General features: G+C 39.6%; 1 protein-coding gene across 2 annotated transcripts in view; it reads right to left on the bottom strand.

Annotated features, from left to right (window-relative positions):
• The window catches only part of clcn2c (chloride channel 2c), a 142039-nt gene that overhangs the window by 117364 nt on the left and 898 nt on the right, over positions 1–23777 (bottom strand). The window lies entirely within an intron of this gene.

Genomic DNA, 23777 nt, shown 5'->3' with positions numbered 1-23777 from the left:
CTAAGCTACAGAATGTTTTGTGTTTTTCAGGGTCCAGTGAGATCACAACCAGGACCTACTCTGTGGGACCCCTGGTACCTTCACTCCTGCTGCTTTACGTGGAACACACACAGACATTTGCAGAAAAACAATCTGAGATCCCAGTCAAAATCCCCACACTGATCCAAGTGAATATAACTCAACCCCCCAAGCTCAGTTCTTAATAAAAGTCTCATGGTGGAGAAGATCTTTTAAACATTGGTGGGTTTACTGTAAACTGAAGGTATCTTGTCACATGTCTGTGCTGTCGAACTGTTGGGCAATAAGAGTACTTACCACGGTGCTATCTGCATGGTTACATAAGAATATATGGGTTAATAAATGTCCTTGACATATATGCAGGTAACAGGGAGCCAAGACTTTGTGATACCACCTTGGGCTTTACTGAAGACAAACCGAACCAAACAGGAGAAACTAACTGGGCCCTACTATTACTGATTGAAAATACTGCAATCCAAGAAACAAGAACTGAAATTACAAAAACATGGAAGTCCAGCTGCGTTTGTTAAAACAGGTGCGGACCATTAAGGACATGGAGAGAGTCCATGGAAAAGGTTGGTACCATAGACTGTACATAAGAAGTGGACGTAGTCATCGTCACGTCACCCACTGGTTTTTGGACTGTGAATGCGGAGGAGTGACGTAGACCTGTCAATCATCTAAAGCATCCCCTGCTTTATGGTCTGTTTGACTCTAAATGGAGCATCATTTACTAAATGAACATCATGCTGTATTGAAGAAGACTTGAAACTAGAGATTGAGACCATAAACTCATGTTTACAATGTTTACTGAGGGAATAAATCAAGAGAGAAGTAGAGTCATTTTCTCATAGACTTCTATACAACCAGAGGAGTCGCCCCCTGATGGACAATAGAGAGAATGCAACTTTTAAGACACTTCTGCATTGACGTCACTTGACTATTTTATGTTAAAATGGATTTTCAAATGAAAAAAAGTTTCAGTCGCTATTGTTTGAAGTACATGAATAAACTCAACACATTGGCGTAGAAACCTCACCGCCTAAAAAGGCCAGCAAACGGAAGGGCTTTAAAACTTTATTGTCAAACACAACACAAGCGTTTCACCTCATTTTTAACTGGAGTAGAAGCTTTGTTTCTCTTGAGATGATTGAACTTTTAGCTTTAAAACAACCCTCTATGTCGGTCCAGTTGTACTCTCGTATCATACGTGTTCGCCCGCTCACTCACTGCAGAGTGTGACTCCTGTTGAATACATTTCAACAATCAGAAATAGAGAGAGTCGGAGTAGGGAGGGAGGGAATAGAGGGTGTAAGTTATAATTAATTTAAGGTTAATGGCGCCCATCTATCTTAAAGCAAGTGGGTGTCACTGGTAATAGAGAGCGCACACACACACACACCTGGCTGACTGATTTAATCAATCTCCTTTGATTCAGCCAGCCTCCTCACACAGGCCACAGCTTTACTGATTGTTGCTGATACGTGTGTGTGTGTGTGTGTGTGTGTGTGTGTGTGTGTGTGTGTGTGTGTGTGTGTGTGTGTGTGTGTGTGTGTGTGTGTGTGTGTGTGTGTCTCTCTTGCCGCATGGCGTAGAATATTAAAGAAGCGGTTACAGGCTGTTACGACGGTGCCGCCGCATGCATGCATAATATTATACTAAGCAAAATGTGAAAATGATTCATTGTGGGCAGCAACAGAATATGTAATCAATTAACCTTTCGCGTGTGAGTGTGTGTGTGGGGGGGTGTTTGTGGTCAGTGGGGATCTTGAACACAGGCTCAGTGGAGTTATCTTGTTCTAACAGGTACAAGAGGCGATCAATGATGTTCACAAACAACTGCACACACACACACACACACACACACACACACACACCTTTGGTCAGCTGGGAATAACAGCGCTACTGTGGCTAACACTGACTCTCAAAGCAACAAGCACAGAGGAGCTAAGCATGCCGTGATATTTAGGCTTGTCCGGTCAAATTGGAAGACACACAAACACACAGGATGTTGGCAAAGGAAGTGAGTTTCCAGAGTTTGGAATTAACTTTCAAACTCTGGAAACAAGATTTACAATATTCAAGCAATAAGCTATTTTATGAAGTAAAAATAAGCTTATAAAATAATGTCGTTCTCTCTCTCTCACACACACTCACACGGCACAAAATTAACTTTTGTGTCCAACTCCAAATGACAAAGTTCCTCCTCTTCCGGGAATTTATTTCTGCACTGTAATCTGTAGATATACAACTAAATCAATTTGAATGTAATCCACGTAATCATGAACCACACTGCAGAGGATGGGGTGGAGGATGGGTCGAACAAAGAAAGGGACCTTCACCCAGGACACCGCTGTTAGAGTCCCGTGTGAAACGAGAAGTCAACTTTGATTTATTTGTCAGCTAACTTGTGGACTTAAGTTAGGGCACTTAGAAGTTATATTTTACCCAAACAACAATCTTTTCCTAAACCTAACAGAGTAGTTTTGTTGTGTAAACCTAACTAAGTCATGTCCTGTGAAGGCGGAAGTTTATTTTGAAAAGCCTGTACGCATGTAACAAGCAGAAATTGACACGATTTGAGTAACTTTATGTAAGATATCATTGTAAGTGTTGTATGAGGATCGTTAGCGGCTAGAGACAAATATTTTGTTGAATTTGTTTGAATTGTTGCATGAATTACACGTTAAATTAGTCAATTGAAGATAATTTAGCAATTCAAACGGAACGGGAGGGATTTCACCTCATTTTTTTGTCTTGCTAAATAACCCAAATGTGCTTTAATATATAAAATGTAATCTTCAACAGATGTTTGAATGATGAATTATGAGGGAGGAAGTACTGCTGCGCCACAGAAGTGACCAAAGATGTAGGAAAACTTTGGCAGAGAAAGCTTGACTCCATCTAGTGTGTGTGTGTGTGTGTGTGTGTGTGTGTGTGTGTGTGTGTGTGTGTGTGTGTGTGTGTGTGTGTGTGTGTGTGTGTGTGTGTGTGTGTGTAGACATGATGGTGGGGGCAGCGTTCAGTGGGTGGAAACAGATCTGTGGGTGGTGCAGAGAAGCCGCTACAGTCTGAGGCCTGTCGCTCATCAACGATAAAGAAACGGATAGCTCTCGTCTGAGAAAGGATACTTTACAAACATAAGATGTATTTCAGAGACGTTTCATTTTACCTTTCAGTATATGGGGTTCTATAGACATTTACAATGCTGATATAATAACATATAATAACAAAAAGTGCCGTTTGACACGAGGAACAATAAAGTAAATCATAAAGAAGAATAGTTAAGATATTTACAATAATACAATAATGTAATGTTCGACTTTCCAACACATTGAAACAATTTCAATAGTATTTGTGAAATCAGAGCCGTTACACACAGGATGTATTTTATTATTATTAATTAGTATTAATATTTTACAGAAGTGACGTAGAAAAATAAAGCTTATTGACGTTTCTCAGTTCATTCATGTACACACACACACACACACACACACACATACACACACACACACACACACACACACACACACACACACACACACACACACACACACACACACACACACACACACACACACACACACACACACACACACACACACACACACACACACACATGAGAGATATCACATGACAGCAGCTCTGAGGCTCGTCAACTTCTAAAGGTTAATTAACAAAAAATAAATTATGAATATTTTTTTGCATTAGTCTGATGAAGTCCATAGTTTTGTCAGATAATCACCAGATCAACCAAAAACAAACTGATCATTGTTTCCAGAGATTGTTTCCAAAGTCTTAAGACCCAAACTTGATAAGATCAACTATTCATGTTTTTTAGCTAAAAGAAAGAAGTCCCTTAAGAAAAAAAAACATTCTAGAAACATCACTTGATAAAAAAAAAAGTTTCCCAAAATCATAACATGTTATTCCAACCGGCTGTTGTTTTTTTTTGCATTCTCAATTTGTGCATTAAGAAAAAAATCTGAGTGCAAACACAAGATTTGAGAAAAGTCAAAAAATTGCAAAAGCAATACACACTGCTGAGGTTAACCTCTCCGTCTGTGTGTTGGACTAATACTGCTGCGTGTGCTCAAACAGTGAGATATTAATATTATCAGTCGATGCCAAGCACAATACGGACCAATGTCCACATCCATATCTGTGTGTGCGTGTCAGAATGTGTGTGTGTGTCACTTTGAACACTGCATTATCAGCGAAGGTGATCTGAAGCTTGTGTAAGGTCAGACTGGATGTATGCAGCCTGTTGTTGTACAGCGTTCAAAGCTTTATCTACGAAATCAATACGTATATAACAATTACATGGGTTACAAAAAACCTCAATGCTTATAATGATATCCTACAAAAAGTTACTCCTCATTTGTCATGTATTTCCCCACAAAAAATAAAGTATTTTCAAAATAAACTTCCGTCTTTACAGGAAAGTCAGTTAGATTTAAGCAACAAAAACACTTGGTAAGGTTTAGGAAAATATCATTTTTGGGGTTAAAATAACCACGGAAATACCGTCACTGAAGTACACAAGTTACCTGACAAAAACATAAACCCTGACTTCTTGTTTGCCCTCCTCATTCCAGATTAAGTGGATCATTTCTGAAAATATTGGGTATTTTTTTAATGAAATTGCGGTGCATTATTTCTAGTAGCTATTGCTACAAAGTTTGGATGAGAGACCATTGTTCGCGCCTCGTGTGACGTCATCAATGATTGATTTGTCACAAAACTTTCTACCTTCTTCGTATTTATTTTAACCTAAATCAAGAGCTTTTCCTAAACCTAACCAAGTAGTTTCCTGTGAAGACGTAAGTTTATTTCGAAAAGAACGTATGCATGTAACATGTGTGTGTGTGTGTGTGTGTGTGTGTGTGTGTGTGTGTGTGTGTGTGTGTGTGTGTGTCGCCTCATATCACAGCTTGTGATTTTCAAACTTGTGTTGTTAAATCTGCAGCACAGCGAAGCCAGAACATGTATCAGATGGGCTGCTGCACCTGAAAAATACTGTGTGTGTGTGTGTGTGTGTGTGTGTGTGTGTGTGTGTGTGTGTGTGTGTGTGTGTGTGTGTGTGTGTGTGTGTGTGTGTGTGTGTGTATATCGGTCACAGCTCTCAGAACATGTTGTCCCCCGCGGCACTTTATGGGGGCTGCACCCCAACAGGTTTACCTCTATCTCTCTCTCCCCTCTCTAACTCCCCCACCAGTGGAGAGGGATGGGGGGGGGGGGGGGGGGGGGGGGACAGTTGCAGAGTTGCTGAGGCTCGGGCCGAACTTATTAAAGAGAGATCGATGTGTGTGTGTGTGTGTGTGTGTGTGTGTGTGTGTGTGTGTGTGCTCTCAACACTGGCAGTGGGATGTGGGAGGACAAGCCAGCGCGAACACACTTCTGAGCGTGGACAGAGAGGGGGGGTAAGAGGAGAGAAGGGGGGGGAGGGGGGGGTGAGGAAAGCTAAAAATAAGGTCCATCGATCTGCTTTAATATGAATATAGTGGAACAAAGGAAAAAAATAAATAACGCAGCGCCCGTCTCAAACTCAATCAAGCGTTTCAAAAGGCCTGGTCGGCATTTTGCAAGTAATACACACACACACACACACACACACACACACACACACACACACACACACACACACACACACACACACACACACACACACACACACACACACACACACACACACACACACACACACACACACACACACACACACACACACACACACACACACACACACACACACACACACACACACACACACACACACACACACACACACACACACACACACACACAAAACTGATAATTGTTGCTGCATAACAGCAGGGGAGTTATTTGGATGCTGCTGCACAATGCAACAGAAAAAAATAAAATTTGTAGTCATACAAACATTCCTCTTCTTCATCATTACACACACACACACACACGCACACACCAAAGCTAAATGGAAAGCTTCATATCAGTTATTCAGACTGGATGGGGAGAGAAATTGAGACGGAGAACAAAGACAGACTAAAAGCAATTTGAGACGCCTCCTACTAGATTTGGAACTGAACACACACTCTCACACACACACACACACACGCTATGTGCGAGCCGCAGCCGTAGGCGCCATACACACTTTTAAAAACACCCACCTGCGGTAAAAATAAAACGGAGTGATATTTCTGCTTTAGTATGAACAAAGAGAGAGAGAGAGAGAGAGAGAGAGAGAGAGAGAGAGAGAGAGAGAGAGAGAGAGAGAGAGAAACAAGAAGTGCTGAGCTGGTTGAACATGATGAGTCCTCTTCATGAGAGCTTTTAGACGGTGAGATTACTCAACATGCTCGCTGATGTCCTGCAGCAAAGACAAATCTTTGAAAAAATGTAACGATATTGGAAAAAATATAATATATATATATAATACATTTTATTCAATTTAGTTTTAGTTGAAACAGAAAAAAAACTAAATTAAAAACAACAAACAGTTGCATATTTATCCTGTAATATTATATATTTCTTCTTACAATTTTGACTTTATTCTTATGGCTTCTGTTACACTACATTCTCTCAATTTAATTGACGTATAATTAATGAATACATTGGTAGATGGATGGATGGAGGTGGATCGGTCCAACAGCCATCTTTGCTCCAGGAAACATGCCGTTTGTTCCTCGTGTGAAACGAGAAGTCAACGTTATTTGTCACGTAACTTCTGTACTTCAGTAACGGAACTTCCGTAGTTATATAAGTAGATTCCTGCGAAGAGGGAAGTTTATTTTGAAAAGAATGTATTCGTGTAACGAGCGGAAACTGACACATTTTTGCCGGAATTCGTACGAAAAAAACACGAAAAATAAGCAGTAACTTCTCGTAAGATATCATGCGAACCGTTGAGGATACATCGAGTGGCATCAACATATCGTCACCCTTCTCCTCTCTTTGTCCCGACACCCACCTGTGTCACTCACCCTCACCTTTCCCCATCACCACCACCCTTTGTTTGAGGTCTCGGCCGGGTCGCCCTGAGGTGGCATCGGGTGGCATCGGGTGGCACCGCGAGTCCAACCGGACACAAAGACTCATTCTGCCCGCGATGTCGTCCCTCTCCCGTGTGAAACCGAGGAGAGAGGACATCACACCGACCCGCTGCAGGTGCATGAATGACTTCACTGTCAGGTGATGAGGGAAGAGGAGGAGGAGCAACTCGTGCACAGGAACATCCATTAACACGAACAAGTAATACTGTTCAATAAGTCATACTGCAAACAAAATGTTTCTTTTGTTGTTTATCCGCTAAGGAAGTTATGTTTTGGTTTGTTGGTCCGTTTGTCTGCAGGATTACAGAAAAACCGCTGACCCGTTTTTCATGAGACTTGTTGTAAAGGTGCAGTGCGGGCCAACGAGGAACCCATTAAAGTTTGGAATGGATCCCATTCACGTGGGCGGATGCACACATTATTTTACACTCATGGAAACAGACTTGGCTCCGAGCTCTCAGAGTGGCTTTCTAGTGATACGTGACTCTTCTCCACTGAGAAATCTCATATTCAGTTATGCGAAATATCTTTAATAATTCAGTTTAATTTCATAAGAAAGTACATTTTGTACATTTTCCTTATAAGGGATCAAACTAGACCAGCATGTATGAAAGATTAAACCAAACAGAGTTGGACACAAAGCCCATGTGGAGCAAATTATACTTCCATCGCCAGACAATCTGCCAATTATTTTCTTGAATAATCGATTAATATTTAGGTCAAATAAAAAGAAAGAACGGTGAAAAAAAAAGCTACAAATTCTAACATTTGAGAACCTTAAATGATCAAATATTTGGTGCTTTAAGTTTGAAAAAATATGACAAAAGATTAATCAATTATTTACAATTTGCATTTTCGTCATTCATTAGTCAACTAATCAATTGATCAATTAATCTGCTCTAAGCCCATTTATAAAGGGTAATGAGTGGGTAATGAATAAGTTAGTGACTTTACATTAAAGTTGATTAATTTAAGTTATCAGAAATGGAAATTCCAAGTTGGAAACAACCCAACCAATAAATCAAACGTTTTATTGAAGGTTTTCATAAAAATTTCAGGTTCAACTTCAAATAAATCAGTTCGTCTCCATTATCATTTGAAACAAGAAGCTGTTGTGCAAGCTTGATAATTGTCATGGGATAAAAAAATAGACATAACAGAAAAAAATAGTCTGCTCATCTGTTCTGTAAAATAGCTCAGAGGAGAAAAAATGGCAGCTATGGAATCTGCAAATCTGCGAATTCATTTGTCATCTTGGGATTTTTTGTTTTTTCTAAAAACACGATTTAAGCCGCTGGGAAATTTGGGGGTTGGTTAGAAAATGTCAGAGGGAGAGAGAGATGCATGGGTTGATATTCTACGAGAGGCCTCACACTCGTTGGGTATTCCCTCCACGGGGGCCTCGCCGTGTCAAGCGCTCCTCATCAGAAGAAATAAACAGCTTGGAGACCCGGGTTTCACTCATTGGAGGGATCAGAGAGAGGCCGACACACACTTTGGGTTTCAACACAGAATTTGAAATGCCGAATGTGTTCGCACCTTCCTGATCTCTTTTTTTCTGTCTATCTAGAGGGTTTAACATCACAACACACACACACACACACACACCTGGAGCTTTGTGTGTTAGAGCCAGACGGGTCAGAGGAGGGATACATGATACAGTTATGCAGTAAAAGTAGTGCCAAGCATCAGGAGAGCTGCTGAGCTGGCTACTGTAATCAGTTTGAGGGTACTGGCCCTTTAATACAAGTCAGATGTGATTATTGAGAAACATCCGACTCCAGTATTTCTCCTTCGGCCTGATTTAATTCTGCTTTTTTTTTTGGATCGGATTCAGAAGATCAAACGCCTGAAGTGCCAAAAACAGATCTCTGAGAAGAAGATGAAGATAAAATATCCTGTTACAACCTTTACATATTTATAACAGCAGCCTTTGCACTTTTATCTACATTTCATTATCGTTGTTTTTTGTGTTTTATGTTCATATATATACACTTTTGCATGTGTATATAATAGTTAAATGTGTATCCTTTGTTCTTCTTTGATCTCCTTGTTTTTTCATTTGTTTGTTTCTTGTATGCATACGCATTCATGATCAATAAAGCTGATTCTGAGGAGCAACGTGTTTCTAAAACATAATGAATGCATCACCATAGGAAATGATGAACAGGTTTTTGTTATGCATACTCAGAAAATTGAGCCTTAATGAAAAGGAGGATTTGACCTTGTGAGAAATCAACAACTGCATATTTGCTACATTAGCAGTTTAGCGATCGTTTCCTCCTTCTATAAAACACCTACACAACAAACTACGGTCATTTCTACCCTGACAACACCCTAAACCTGGGAGAAAGGCTGAGAGATTTGTTTGGATACATTAAAAGGTCGACTCAATACTGCTGGGGAAAAATATTGGCTACTGGTTTATTGTATTATCAATATTGAACTTCAATATCAGAAGGAGCCTGAGCTGCAACAACACCAGGCCAAACTCTAAACTCTGCAATAACTGATGTTTGGGGACACTTATTTCTCTTTTTAAGTTGAACTTGTTAGCAAGCTGTTGCTTATTTACACAGCCAGCAGCTCCGAAACGACATTAGCATTAACTTAGAGCTGCATTTTTGGGGACCTGATGATTTTAAGTCCCATATGTACTCTGTTTTAGCTCCGTTTTTGGTCTCCACCAACTACTGAAGGTATTATCTGGCTCTTTAGCCTCTAAATGCTCCACTATGTTCACTAGCTAGTCTCTGCTGTTTGGTGCTGAGAAGGTAACGTACATTTGGTTTGTAGAACTTTTTTACTGAAAACAGCCGACTTCTGTAAAGAATGATGCCACGAAAAAGGTTATAAAGCTAAAGCATTTACATAATTCATCGCGAAAAATTGCAAACCGATGACATTTACTTCCGTTTTATATCATTTAAATATATTTAAGGATTTTTGGAATTTGTGAATATGTGGTTGTCATTTTCCGACGTTTTCCACAATAAATATAAAAAATAAAAAGAAATATTTTAATAAAACATGAAAATATGATGTAGTTGCAGCCACATCATCTTTATTTCTTTGCTGGTCAAATTGAGTCGATAGTAGTAGTTTTGTAGTTTTTCACCACAGAATATTACACGTCACCATAGAAAACTCAAACTTTCTTGTCTCTTGGGTTTGTATTATCATTCAAAACCACTTAAAAAAATTGTTAACATGAATGAATAATAAATGCAAATCTCTGAAAGCTAACTTTTGTACCTGATCCTGATAACGTGATAAGAAATAAAAGGCGGGGAGACGGGGTTCAAACTTTGGGAAGGGGTTCGACTGTAAAACTGTACTGAAAGAATAAATTACTAATGAAATAAGCAAAAAAAGAAAAAGAAGAAGAAGAAGTGGATGAGGAGAGGAGAGAGGTAGGGAGGAGGAGACGGATGGGTGAAAGGTGGATCAACTCCAGAACGAGCCGGTTAACAATCCGGTCACACACTCGGCGCTGCAACTGGGACTCGATGGGCAGACCTTCAAACAAAGTGTTTAGTGTGTTTAACGTCCTCCGTGCAGTACGGTTCTGCGTGTGTGTGTGTGTGTGTGTGTGTGTGTGTGTGTGTGTGTGTGTGTGTGTGTGTGTGTGTGTGTGTGTGTGCCATGCTACGTTTTGTATGTGTGTGTAGGAAGGCTAATCGTATGTTGTGGTGAAGCCGCAGAGAGGCGTTCAAAGGCACGCAGTCATTCTCGGGGGGGGAATGTTTGGAATCTGTTTTTGCAGAAACAGAAACAAAAACAACATCAGAGAGGAAACAAATGCAAATAAACAAGAAATAGAGGAAGTAGGAGTGGGAGGTATAATGTTACAAAATGACATGGAAGGTCTTCATTAAAATCCATTTAAACAAATGAATTTGTGCTGTAAAGCTTAAAATACATCGCTACACACACAGTCACCATCTATTAGCATCAAACTAACGCTGTATGTTTGTACCCAAGACAGTGCTTGTTTGGTGACTAAAGAGACAAAAGGCGTGTGTGTGTGTGTGTGTGTGTGTGTGTGTGTGTGTGTGTGTGTGTGTGTGTGTGTGTGTGTGTCACTTGTGTGTGTTGTGTGTGTGTGTGTGTGTTGTGTGTGTGTGTGTGTGTGTGTGTGCCACATCACTTGCTGAGCTGTTATAGTGAACAGGCCAACTCTTGAACTTAATCTCTCCTTTTCCTCCCTGCTGCCACATCACATTACACTGTCTATCCATTCAACAAGCACACATACAGTAGGGCCTCACACACACACACACACACACACACACACACACACACACACACACACACACACACACACACACACACACACACACACACAATGGGAATGGTCAATAGTCTTCATGGCAGAAACGCACACACACTGCGACAGTAAACACTATTTTTATCAAATGTCCCTCATCTAAATCAGTGAAGTCTAACTTTTGACTTTGAAACGGTACCCTGCCTAAATATCTCAATACCAATACTGAAACCATAACTGTGCAAAAAACAGGAAAATTAGGGGAATAAGACATTACAGAACATGGATTTTTATTTATTTATTAATTAATAAAAAAAAGTATTAATTGACAATTTGCATAGTATGCAGTAATTTGAAGTCCCCTACACTTAAATTTATAGGATTTATTTTATAGTTAACTATATTTTTGCAACCAGATATCACGCTGGTGAATGAGTAACAGCTCAGGCAGAGTGCAGCATGGGAGACGCCAAGAGGCTTCCAAAACAAAAAATACCACAAAATGATAATACATTTAAATTAAACTGTGTGAGAAGTTGATGAAGAAAAAGCTGCTAAAACCGAGAAGAAACCGCAATAAGTATAAAAAGAGCCGTGTTGTGTCAAAGTGGTGACCTTTCCGAAAAGGTGCTGACCCGAAACATATCGATACAATTATTAGATAATGAGCTAAAACCCAGGACCAACAGTTTGGTCACGCCCGCATCAAATTTAAAACCACCCGCTCCAAGCCGGCGCCATTTGAGTAATGAGAAATGCGGTATCATACTGTTTTTAATGGCAGGGTATTGCGATACCTTTTTAGTATTGGTATACCGCGTCCTAAGATACATTTCTACTTGGGGAAACATAAGACTGGCAAGTCTGAAAAGCTTTGCTCAGGTGTATGAATGAAGCTTACTCTTTCAAAAAACACTGTTAATAAAACACCTGTAATCACAAGATGCATATCTTTAATAATGTTCTCAAATATTTGCATATCATCGAGGCCTACTTTTAATCTAAAACTGTGTTCTGCCAAGACTAAAACATCAGAGACTTTGTAAACCTCCTTCGTTTATAGATTCTGTATAGTATTTCTACACCTCGTGGGTATCAAACAAAACATGAAACATTTATTTTATAGAACTATAAACACATTTGCAGTAGAAGTCTCATGGTGTAACAGATCTTCTTGTTCATAATCAGCTGTGCTATAAACTCCTGTTAATCTGTAACAAAAGCTCACATCACCTATGATTAAAATATACACGTTCAATACGGGTATTTCCTTTCTTTGTATAATCTCTTCTGTCCATAAATGTTTGCTGGGATGATATCAAACCCTCATTTTCTACACAATCGGGTCACTGGAAACACCTTCAACTTTCACACGGTGCTCAGTCATGACTAGAGGCACGCACACTGCAAAACTTTGTAAAGAAACCCCACGTCAGCCAAGTCACACTCAGTCCCAAATAATCCAGGAGTAGAACGCTAAAGTGAACTAATCCGGACTGGGCTTTAACGGCTGGTAGCGGGTCAGCTAATCTGTTAGTGTTTGGCCGGAGGATGAGGAAAAGAGAGAACAACGAGGGAGGTGAGAAGTTAAGAGGACAAACACAGGAGGGCAAACTGAAGACATTTGCAAAACATGAGCAGAGATAAAGAAAGAAGCAGGTTGGATCTGCTCTCTGGGTGCTAAATGCATCAAAAAGGCCGAGTGCCTATTAGTGTGATAGTGTATGTGTGCTTGTGTAGAGACGGCACTGTTATTCTGATGCTGAGTGTGTTTGGTGCATCGTCTTCCAATCGGTCGGAGAAGGGGACCGTTTGGGCATCCATTAGCGGCTAAATACCGGAGCATCTGTGTAATTACACTCCATCAACCGTAAACTAACAGCAATTAGACGGGAGGCAAGCACCGGGGGGGAGAGAAGGGCGATTTCCAGGAAAGATACAGCCGTAGTTGCCATACCAGCAGCAACATAAATTTACCACATTTGCATCACTTTTTCAAAAATAGCTTTAAGGCAGAGGACCAACCACCAGGATCCTATCGATCCATTTAATATTCTTCTGGTAAAATATATGGACATGCAAATTAATTGCACAAAAAAAAAAACCTGTGTGTAAAGGCTTTCATGTTTTTCCAAACTTTAGTATTTCGTGCAGAACCGAAATATTACACGGCAAAAAAAGTGACATCAATTTTTCTGGAAAGAGGTTGATTTTTTCTGAGCTCTTGACCGCGAATAAAGTCGTCAACCAGAAATGTTGTGTGGAACGAACATATTCAATAAATGCATTTTGAGTGTATAACAAAACCGGGGCTCTTTGGTCCGAACCGAGACGGGAAACTTTATTACTCAACCTTGACAAAGGCAGACCAGATCCACTCCTTATGTTTTTACCTTCCACAATAAAAGCCTTGAGTGCACTACGCAACAATAAGATAGCTTGTAGAAACTCTGAGTCAACAGGGTCCTGGTAGCTGGAATTCTGCCTGCCCAAATCTATTTAAATCTATGTTAACCTTTTATTGAAAAAGTTTTAAACACTTCATTTTGAAGTCCACTGTTGTGCAGGGCTATTACAAGCTCATTAGAGGCTCATTAGATGTTTACCTGATAGATTTGTCTTTACTAAAGACTAGTGATACAAAGGAGCTGGGTTTGGTTTGAGCCATCCGGAGAAATGCCGATCATAACCACCTCAAAGCAACAAAGAAAAAGTAAGATCATTGTTGCTTTGATTTCCCTGCATCCAAATGATCTTTTGTTACCACAGATAATATAATATAATTCCCCTTTTGAGTGTTAAGATACTTTTTTGTATAATCACCAAGTACTTTCCCGCTATACCATTAAGCTACAGTACATGGAATTATTTATTATTGCTATTTTCATGTTTAAGTTAACTGACCAACCTGTCACTCATAAAATGTGATAAAAAATGTATAATTTAGGTGGAAAACCACATATGAATCAATGTGGATCATAGGGATTCTATTTAGGATTTCTTTGGCAAACAGGCGCGTCATCAGCATAGCATTGTATTTTTCCCGACGGCCCAACTAGGAACCCAAAGTAAATGTATCATGTGTGACGGCGTCATAACGTTGACCTCCTGACACGCTTGTTTGAACAGAGCTGGTGGGGAAAAAATGTGCTGACTGTTGCATAAACACTGAGGCGGTCAGCCGCGATGTGGAAGATCAGAAGTGACAGCAGATAAGGACCAACCACAACATGGTGATGAAGATACGAGGCGGATGATACGAGGGTGGAGCATGAGCAATAATCAGCTCAGTTTATTTTCTGAAGCCACGAACAAAAGATTCTAAATCCAGCAGTAAGGGAAGTTAAGATTATTTCTCACATGTTTGGACTGAAACTGCAAATAAACAACATCATGTGATTTTTGCATCAATTTGAAGAAGTACCCTGGATTTTAGGGTATTTTATTGTGGATCACCCTAATTTCTAAACACTGTTTTCATCAAATAATAAATACACAAATATATATACACACACGTCAGCAAATATTAGCTTATCGCAGACATATTGTTATGGATGGATATGTCAGATGATAAGTATTGTCATCTAAAAACAGTGACCATTAAACATGTCTGCCCTGCATTGGAAGACATTGACAATGGAATCGATATCGATACATATTGTGATACAAAACCCTAAATGTTGCATGTTTTAAAAGTTAAATGCAATGACCTGGTGCACTTGGAACAATATTTTAAGAGGCTAAAAAAATGTTTAAATGTTGTGCTCTTGAAAACATCTTCATGCTGTAGTGAATAAATGACAGATGTGAACTAGCTTAAAGCTATAATCTAGTACGGTGCATCAAATGGTGACATTTATGTTTTAAACTGTACCTGGTACCAAATTAATTTTTAATTGAAATTGAATCATAAACGCATTGGTTGTATAGATATGAAGGGTGTTGTTAAATCTGAGTTCTGTGCCACAAAAAAAATCATAAGAATTCATTGAATTATGCAGATATTTGTGTTTATCCGGATTGAAAAGCCTCCTTGCAGAGAGTTAAACTCATCAAATTGTTTCACTGTTGGCAACATCAGCATGGCTCAATATTCAGAGTATCAGACCGATAGACAAAGCTGTGAAGTTAATCATTTTTAAAAGAAAACAAAACAAAGGGCAAAATGTATGAAATAAAAATAAAGGTGAGTTTAATATGAAAGTTTAGTTCTTTGAGCCTTTAGTTTCGCTGCCAACGGCCCCTCTCACTTTCTCTCCCAGTTATTGATTACTGAGCTTTCTACCTAATAAAAGACACACACACACACACACACACACACACACACTTTGGTTCAGACACTAAACAATGTGAAGGGCGTTCAAAGTGGAACTTTTTGTAACAGCCGAGGTAAATGTGACTGTAATCATCCTCCAGTCTGGATCTTTTTTCGAGACGAGCAGTTGATGCATCAACAAGATCACCTTTATCAACAACGACAGACTCAGACACTAAACAATGTGAACACACAAAGTGGAACTTTTTGTAACAGCCGAGGTAAATGTGACTGTAATCATCCTCCAGTCTGGATCTTTTTTCGAGACGAGCAGTTGATGCATCAACAAGATCGCCTTTATCAACAACGACAGACTCAGAGCACACACACACACACACACACACACACACACACACACGCACACACACACACACGCACGATAGCGAACTGAACATCCGCTGATGTGTCAACTCTGACTCTGCAGCCTTATCGCTGCATGCAGTCGCCTCAAGGTGACCCGACTGTGTTCGTCCTCTTGTTTGAACCCGATGACCTCATAAAGAACGAGGACTCGCTTCATTATAAAGTGACTGCGTGAAGACAAGAGAGAGAAGGCAGCGTGACAGAAAAAGTCAAGGTCTGGTTTCAAAATAGGAGGATCTTAAAGAAAAGTAAGGATGTATAAATGCTATTTCCTGCATATATAGATAGTCTAGAAATGCTGCAAATTATGGAATTTATTGTAATGCCTACCATGACTATGTAAGCATAAAAACAATGTCAAAACTATCATTTCCTTAGACTATTCTATAATAAATAAAGTTGTAAAAATGTTCTTCAAAAATATCCATTTCTAGTTTCAACAATAAACTTTTAAACTCAAGAAAAACGTTGCACATTCTTTACATACAAAGAGCACTATTTCCATGATTGGTTTTTTTAGAAAATGCAGAGGACTCTTCTCTACCTCTAGAAGAATGTATGTTTAACCCTGTTAACCATTCAGCCTGCAGTTTACTTTATCTGCACATAAGTTCATAAATCATCCATTGTTGAGGAATGTCTAGGAAATATTGTAAAGTTTTAAATTCTTGTGGCATATCCTCACATTCTGCTGCGTGGGTGTCTTCAGATTGTGACAGAGGAGACATACATGGATGCGTTTCTCAACGCTATTTAAAAAATATAGTCAGTAAAGGGGAGAAGCTGGCAAATATATTCAGCTGTGAAAGGAAAAATCGATTTGTTTTATTAAATGCAGAATTCATAAATAAATAGAAAGCAGCAATCGATATAAAAGCAGCCAGGAAACAAGAAAAGAAAAGAGAAGAAGTGCGTATCCATTTCAGTGGAGACTCATCCTCTGAGTGATTCAAAAAAATCTATTTTTTTCTTTTTTTAAATTGTAATGGACCAAGAAAACTGCAATCTGTAATAAATAGTTGACTGTTCATTACAAGCCTATTAGCCTACAGTAAAGTATAGAATAATATTGTTCTTTGATACGTAAACACTATTTACATATCATGCTCATAATTTATGAACAAACAATTGCTCGTTTCAGCGCAGAAAAGTCACTAAAACGTTTGTGCGTGCGGTCGTTTATAGTTCCTTGAAAGAGAAAATTGGAATTGGCCAAGAATCTATCATATGAAAGAAATGAGCTGTTTTAATATGAATGAACACAGGAACGGGATAAATCCATCTGGAATTGGGATGGGACCGGGGTAAAGACCTCCTCCGTAGTCACCCACTTGAAGCCCTTTAATTAACATGCACTATTAATCAGCTCTATTGTTGATTCTCACTGAACCAACATCTTGTTCTGTAATCCACACTTGTTAAAACACAAGAGGGGGAAGGAATAATTGCATGGCACTAATCAAAGAGACACGCCTCGACACTTGAAACTCTCATCTGTTAATCTATTGACCCGTGGAGTTTATCCTCTCAGCGGTTAATCATCAACACCACGTGTGATCGAAGCCTCTCAGAACAAAAAGACAAAACACACATTCCACCTTTTCATTCCACCTGCAGACAATAAGTCAGCGTGTCTTCCGTCTTGTGGAGTGTTTGCTAAAATCACAGCTTTCACAAACAGTTTCTCTTTTTGTGCAAATGTTTAGACACTTCCAAGATCCCTCCGCCCGTCCAGTCCTGACTGGAGGAAACAATCCATCACGGCGGTTTGTCCGGAGAATAAACAGAGGTGGGTTTGTCATTTTGGCAAAGAGAGACAAAAGCAAAGGTTGATCTTTTGTAACGGAGAGAGAGAGAGAGAGAGAGAGAGAGAGAGAGAGAGAGAGAGAGAGAGAGAGAGAGAGAAACCGTTTTTTTTTTTTTTTTTTTTCATGCTTATCTGCAGCCTGTTCACAACTTCAAGCTCTGAACAAACGTTACGCAAGCGCTCCTTTCTCCTCACAATAAAAGGAGAGGTCAAGGAGCTGTTGACCCGGCTTGCAAGAATAAAAAAAAAAAAAAAAAAAGACTTGACCCACAAGCAGCGAAGAAGTGAAATAAAAAAAAAAGGGAAATTTCCACTCGGACCGCAGACATCAAACAGACGTGTCTACATAAAGCCTAATCACCACGGCGAGGCCAAGAACACGGGGTTACTAATGACCCCGTGTGTCACTGCGATGAAGACAGATGGCTGCAACAACAACACACATTGGGGGGGGGGGGGATATGAACTCGCAAATGATTACGTTCCCATACTTCAGCACCAGACACTTTCACTTCCCCGTTGCTCATATATTAAAATATCAGTCCTGCTGACAGAAAAATATATATATTTTTTTTTGTTTCACTTTAACAACTGCTGCAAGTCACACTGAACGTTTATGTCATTAACGCTGTTGTAATGCAGCAAAGAGGAGAGCAGAATGTGGAAGTAGAGTCGGCCTCTCTGAGTGTCGGACTGGAATTCCACCTCTGAAGACGTTGAAATCAGTGGTTGAGTATTTGCTGAACACCTTATCTCTCACCTGATGGTGCTTATCAGAGCGGCTGAACAGCCTCCACACACACACACACATATATAAACATGTAGAGGTGGATGTTGGTCATAAGTCTCCAGACAGACAATGTCTCCTCATACACTAGGAATGCCCCCTGAAACTAGGTTCTAAACAGGAACCGGGTCAAAATGAGTCACAACCCAGAGTTTTGTGAAGGTCCGGAGTTAACGGTTCTGCTGTCGGTACTTTAGATGTTAAGGAGTGAGAAAGGAGTTTTTCTCCAGTAGATGTTGAGAACTGTCGTCGTCTCAAACTCAATGAAACCCTCACAAGTTGAGGGAGGAGACAGCAGCAGTCTGCACAACAAGCAGAACATCAGTCTGCAGAAGTGCTTGATCAGAAGAACAGACTAATCAATGAAAGATAGTCACTAAGCCAATTGTTTAGCTATGAATGCATTTTGGGGGATTTTTGGAACTTCTTGTATTGCTGCTCAAGAAACAAAGACTCTTTGTTTACACACAAGAATAATAAAGCCATGACAATTCTTTCCTTGATAAATTGTCTTTTTTCTTCTCACAAAATAATCAAAAAGAAGATTTATGAGTACATATAAGGAACCGCACCGATAAGAGTACTAGTATTGATCAAATCCTAATGATGCCAATCTCTACAATATACACACCGTTACCATGCACATTCATACGGCCAGAAATATCAATAACAAGCCAGCAAAGCCAGCAAACGTTAAGACAAAAATGTGACAATTTGCTGTCCGTCCGCCATTGAAAGGGATGAAGAGGAGGAAGATAGAATTCATGGAATCTCCCAGAAACGAGATGGTCGTAGCGACAGAAAGATTCCCAGCCTTCTGAGGGGTTTAGGCAATATTCCCCACATGGTTGCCATGACTACCCATGTGGGTTTTGCAACTGGATGTCATCCACGTTTGACCACGCCTCCACCAGTGCCTCCTTACAGTCTACATCTTGGCACACTCACACACACACACACACACACACACACACACACACACACACACACACACACACACACACACACACACACACACACACACACACACACACACACACACACACACACACACACACACACACACACACACACACACACACACACACACACACACACACACACACACACACACACACACACACACACACACACTCACACACACATTATTCAGACAGGTATGCGTTCCACCCAGAATGCTGTGGGTGTGTGTTATTGTTGCCATTTAGCTAAAGCATGCTAATCAGGTTAGCCCACATCAAAAAGCCTGGCATCATGTTTAAAGAACACAAACGAGAGGCCAAAGCTTCAACAGAGACACTCCAGTGATGAGCATTGATCCGTCCATGAAGAGAAAACGATGGATCTATTAATCCTGTGTGGGTTAAACTCAAACATTAGCTGAAACAATTAGCCCAATAATCATTTAGTCAATCGACAGACACATTTATCAGCAACTATTTTGATAAGTAGTTAATGTTTTTTAATTTTTTTGAAATAAAAATGCCACAACTTCATTGGTTTCAGCTTTTTATATGTACATTTCTGCAGTTTTTTTTTGTCTAAAAAGCTTTAAATATAAATTGTAGTTCTTTAGGTTTAAGACTGTAATGTAACATGTCATTTATATAAGTCACATTGGGCTTTAGGAACTTGTGACTTTTCCCTATTTTACAATATTTTATTGACCAAAAGGTTAATCGAGAAAAATATCCACTGATTAAATTGATAATAATAATTAAGTTAATTCTAAATAACAGCACTACTCCCAAATAAAACAGGGCATCCTACAATTCCCACAATGCAACATGACTGCATCACTTATTGGTGCCATCCCTAATTAATTATTACAAAGTGACTGTTGACAAATCAAACATGCAATGGAGACACTATGACTGTAGGATATGGAGAAAATCAAATATCACGTTCTTTTTTGAACAAATACCTCAATATGGAGACGATCTTTGGCGTTAAATATTGGGGTTTTTTGGAAAATATTTACAATATACATTTTTTGATAAATAATCATCAGTAATGTGGATATAATGACTAAGTAGGTAAAGGCAAATCATTTCAGAAAATGATCACACTTTACTAGAATGAAGAAAAGACAACACTGAAACACCTGAGTGACATACCTACAATTCTCTCCCCAGACAAACACCGTGTGAGACTTTATAGCTCTAAAATCTAAAATTGTGTTGGCGCTGTTAAAAAAAGTTTCCTATGCACATAGTTTTGCAAATACTGACCTACTGCTTTTCATTGCTTATAAAAACACTCATAAAATGTCATAAATCTTAATCTCTGATTGGTCACAATTGATGCTATTGTACACATAATAAACGTTACCTTTGATAACAAGACTGTTCATCTGCTCTTTAATGAGATAAAGCTACCACACATAATAAATAAAACATAATGGACTTTGTTTTTATCACCATCAATACAGCGGTACATCATTCATGGTTCAGAGATAAATGATCTGCAGCGGACTGTGCCTTGCAGTGACCTTCTCGCAGTGAGTGTTTTAGGGCCTGAATGGGAGCTTTTAACTCGTGCCAACTTACAGTCGCTGTCGAAGGCCGACAACAACATGTTTTGATTGTTTGCTCATAGCTGGAGCTCTTTAAGTGACAAAAACTTCCAAAGTTCTTTCATTTGTGAAAAAGCCTCTGAAACTAGATACTTGTGTGGAATTGAGAGAGTAATGATATAATGTGTGTTTACAGGAATACATTATGTAAATACTAGAACAGCATTGTGTCACTCCAGCCCAGTATCACAGCAATTTGATAAATAGTCACAAAATGCAATCTATTGGTTTTGTGTAAACCTAACTAACCTAACCACAACAAACAGGACTTTCCAACAATAAGGACTTTCAACCAGTAAACCAGTGTTCAACACCAATTTGTGGTGTTATGGTGGTAGATGTGTGGCCTAAAAAATGATCACACTTTACTAGAATGTGTGATTGTGGTTTTGTAACTAAGTGGTTTTGTTGCTTAAACCTAACTAGGAGGTTTTGTTGCTTAAACCTAGCTTTGTGGTTTTGTTGCCTAAACCTAACTAAGTGGTTTTGTTGCCAAAACCTAACAATTTGTGGTTATTTAAACACCAAACTAAGTGATTTTGTTGCCTAAACTAACAGTTTGTTGTTTTGTTCCCTCAACCTAACTTTGGTTTGCTAAAGTCGTTCCGAGGGAACCAAAAAAAAGAGGACAATTTATTTTTTATTTATGACCAATAAATTGCATTTCATGACTATTTCACAAACTTCAGTGACACTGTGTTGGTCCATCGTATAGAAGGCACAAATCCGACTTCAGGTTCTGGCAGAAAACATCTTTAATCTGCTTCATACAAATACAAACTGATGCATCGGTCTGATGCTAACAGACAATATGTTGAGGTTTTATTTCCAAAGCACTCAGTCCACCTCTCTCTCTCTCTCTCTCTCTCTCTCTCTCTCTCTCTGCCAAAGCTACACTGGCCTCTTTGAGCATCCACTGCCCACAACAAAACCCACACAAACCGCCACAACTGCCAAGATCACACAAAGACACCATGTTACTACAACCCACGGGCGATGGAGACGGTGGGGGTGGGGGGGGCAGAGAGAGAACTCGTTCATGTTGAAAGGCGTTACTCTCACACTGTAGCTATTTTTAATTTGAGTCCATGTAACAATCATCAGAACACACAGAAAGGTGAGCTTGGATTAACAGAAAATTATTATTTTTTTCGTTGTTGTTGTTGCATGTTCCTCTCAGAGAGCCGCAGGGCCGAGAGCACGAGACCCCACCAGGGTGACGGAGCGTCCAGCGCTGAATCAGCGGGTCGCACGTTGTGTAATCTCACACACAACACACACACAAACACACACACAGATTAACAGCACACAGAGAGGCAGTTTCTCTTTGCAAAGAAGGAAACAGAGGCCCAAAGAAAGTGTTACAGTTGTGTGGCCCTTTCTTAATTTAAAGCCTCGCTGCCACTGAATGGGTCCAGTTGGCCCATAAAACTTGTCTCTTCTAATAGCGGATTCTTTAGGCTTGACAGGAAGAGTTCAACTGCACACTTAAATTACACAAAACACTGGGATCTAGGAAGCCTCGAGGGGTCCTTTGGGAGGAGCGAAATGACGAATAGTGCAATTTACATGAATTAAAATTCACTTTGCCTGTTATATAACGTAGAAGAATGCAGGTTTGTTCGTTTCTCCATCATCACCGCAAGAGTTTTACAAGTCTAAATATAAATTCAAACCATTCTTAAAAATAAATCCTACTGACAAAATAGTCACATGGGTGATCTGTTTGAGAGCCCCCTGCTGTATGAAAGAGGTCCACTATCACACCATCCACTCAGCTGGTACATCTTCTAAACCTGGTGCAGACCACCACGAATCCCAGCTAAGTTCCTGCATGCGTATTATGTGAGCCAAAAGCTAAAAGCACCGGACGCCTGCACAACTATCAGATGCATCTCATCATACACATTATGCATGTATGTACTGCACACAGTGTTACGCATGCTGCTGAAAAACAATGAATCGATCCATTGTTGGATGGATATCAATGCAGCCTACACATACTGAGCTCACACACACACACAGTGACCCTGATGACTGTTGTACCGTTTGTGTGAAGATGACATAATGATTATCCTCGTGCAGTTAATAGGTGTTTCAATTATGTGAATATTTGCCAAATCAGGTGTCTGAATGCACATAATTATGCAAGCAAAACTCCATTCAGAAATATGTTAAGTGAGAGTTAATTAGCTTTTTGACAAATATGCACAACTTAAAAACATGACTCCATGTTTTTTTTTTAATCATTAAGAGCCTATTGTGAATTCGGCTTATGTATTAAGCACCAATAATTACTTGTGTTCTTCAAATTTCCACTTTTAAAACTTCCACACAGGCATTTCGGCTGCACCAGGAAAAGGCTTAGTGGATGGGAAAGTTGATATTTGTCTCACATATAAAAAAGTTTCAGCAAATATTTTAATGCCGAATTCATCAGCACATTCTGGTCAATCAAAAACAAGCGTGAAGTCATTTACTAAAACGCGTTTACGACACAATAGACAAGGCTTTCTTACAAAGAATGGGATTTTGACAATGGAGTCTGGCCCTACAGGAGAAACAGCCCACCTGAAATCCAGATGTTATGACAACAAACCCCTCTTAAGGT

Source organism: Anoplopoma fimbria, chromosome 1 (genome assembly GCF_027596085.1).
Source record: "Anoplopoma fimbria isolate UVic2021 breed Golden Eagle Sablefish chromosome 1, Afim_UVic_2022, whole genome shotgun sequence".
NCBI lineage: Eukaryota > Metazoa > Chordata > Actinopteri > Perciformes > Anoplopomatidae > Anoplopoma > Anoplopoma fimbria.
The sequence above is the reverse complement of the archived record's forward strand: the minus strand, read 5'-3'. Positions and strand labels throughout refer to the sequence as shown.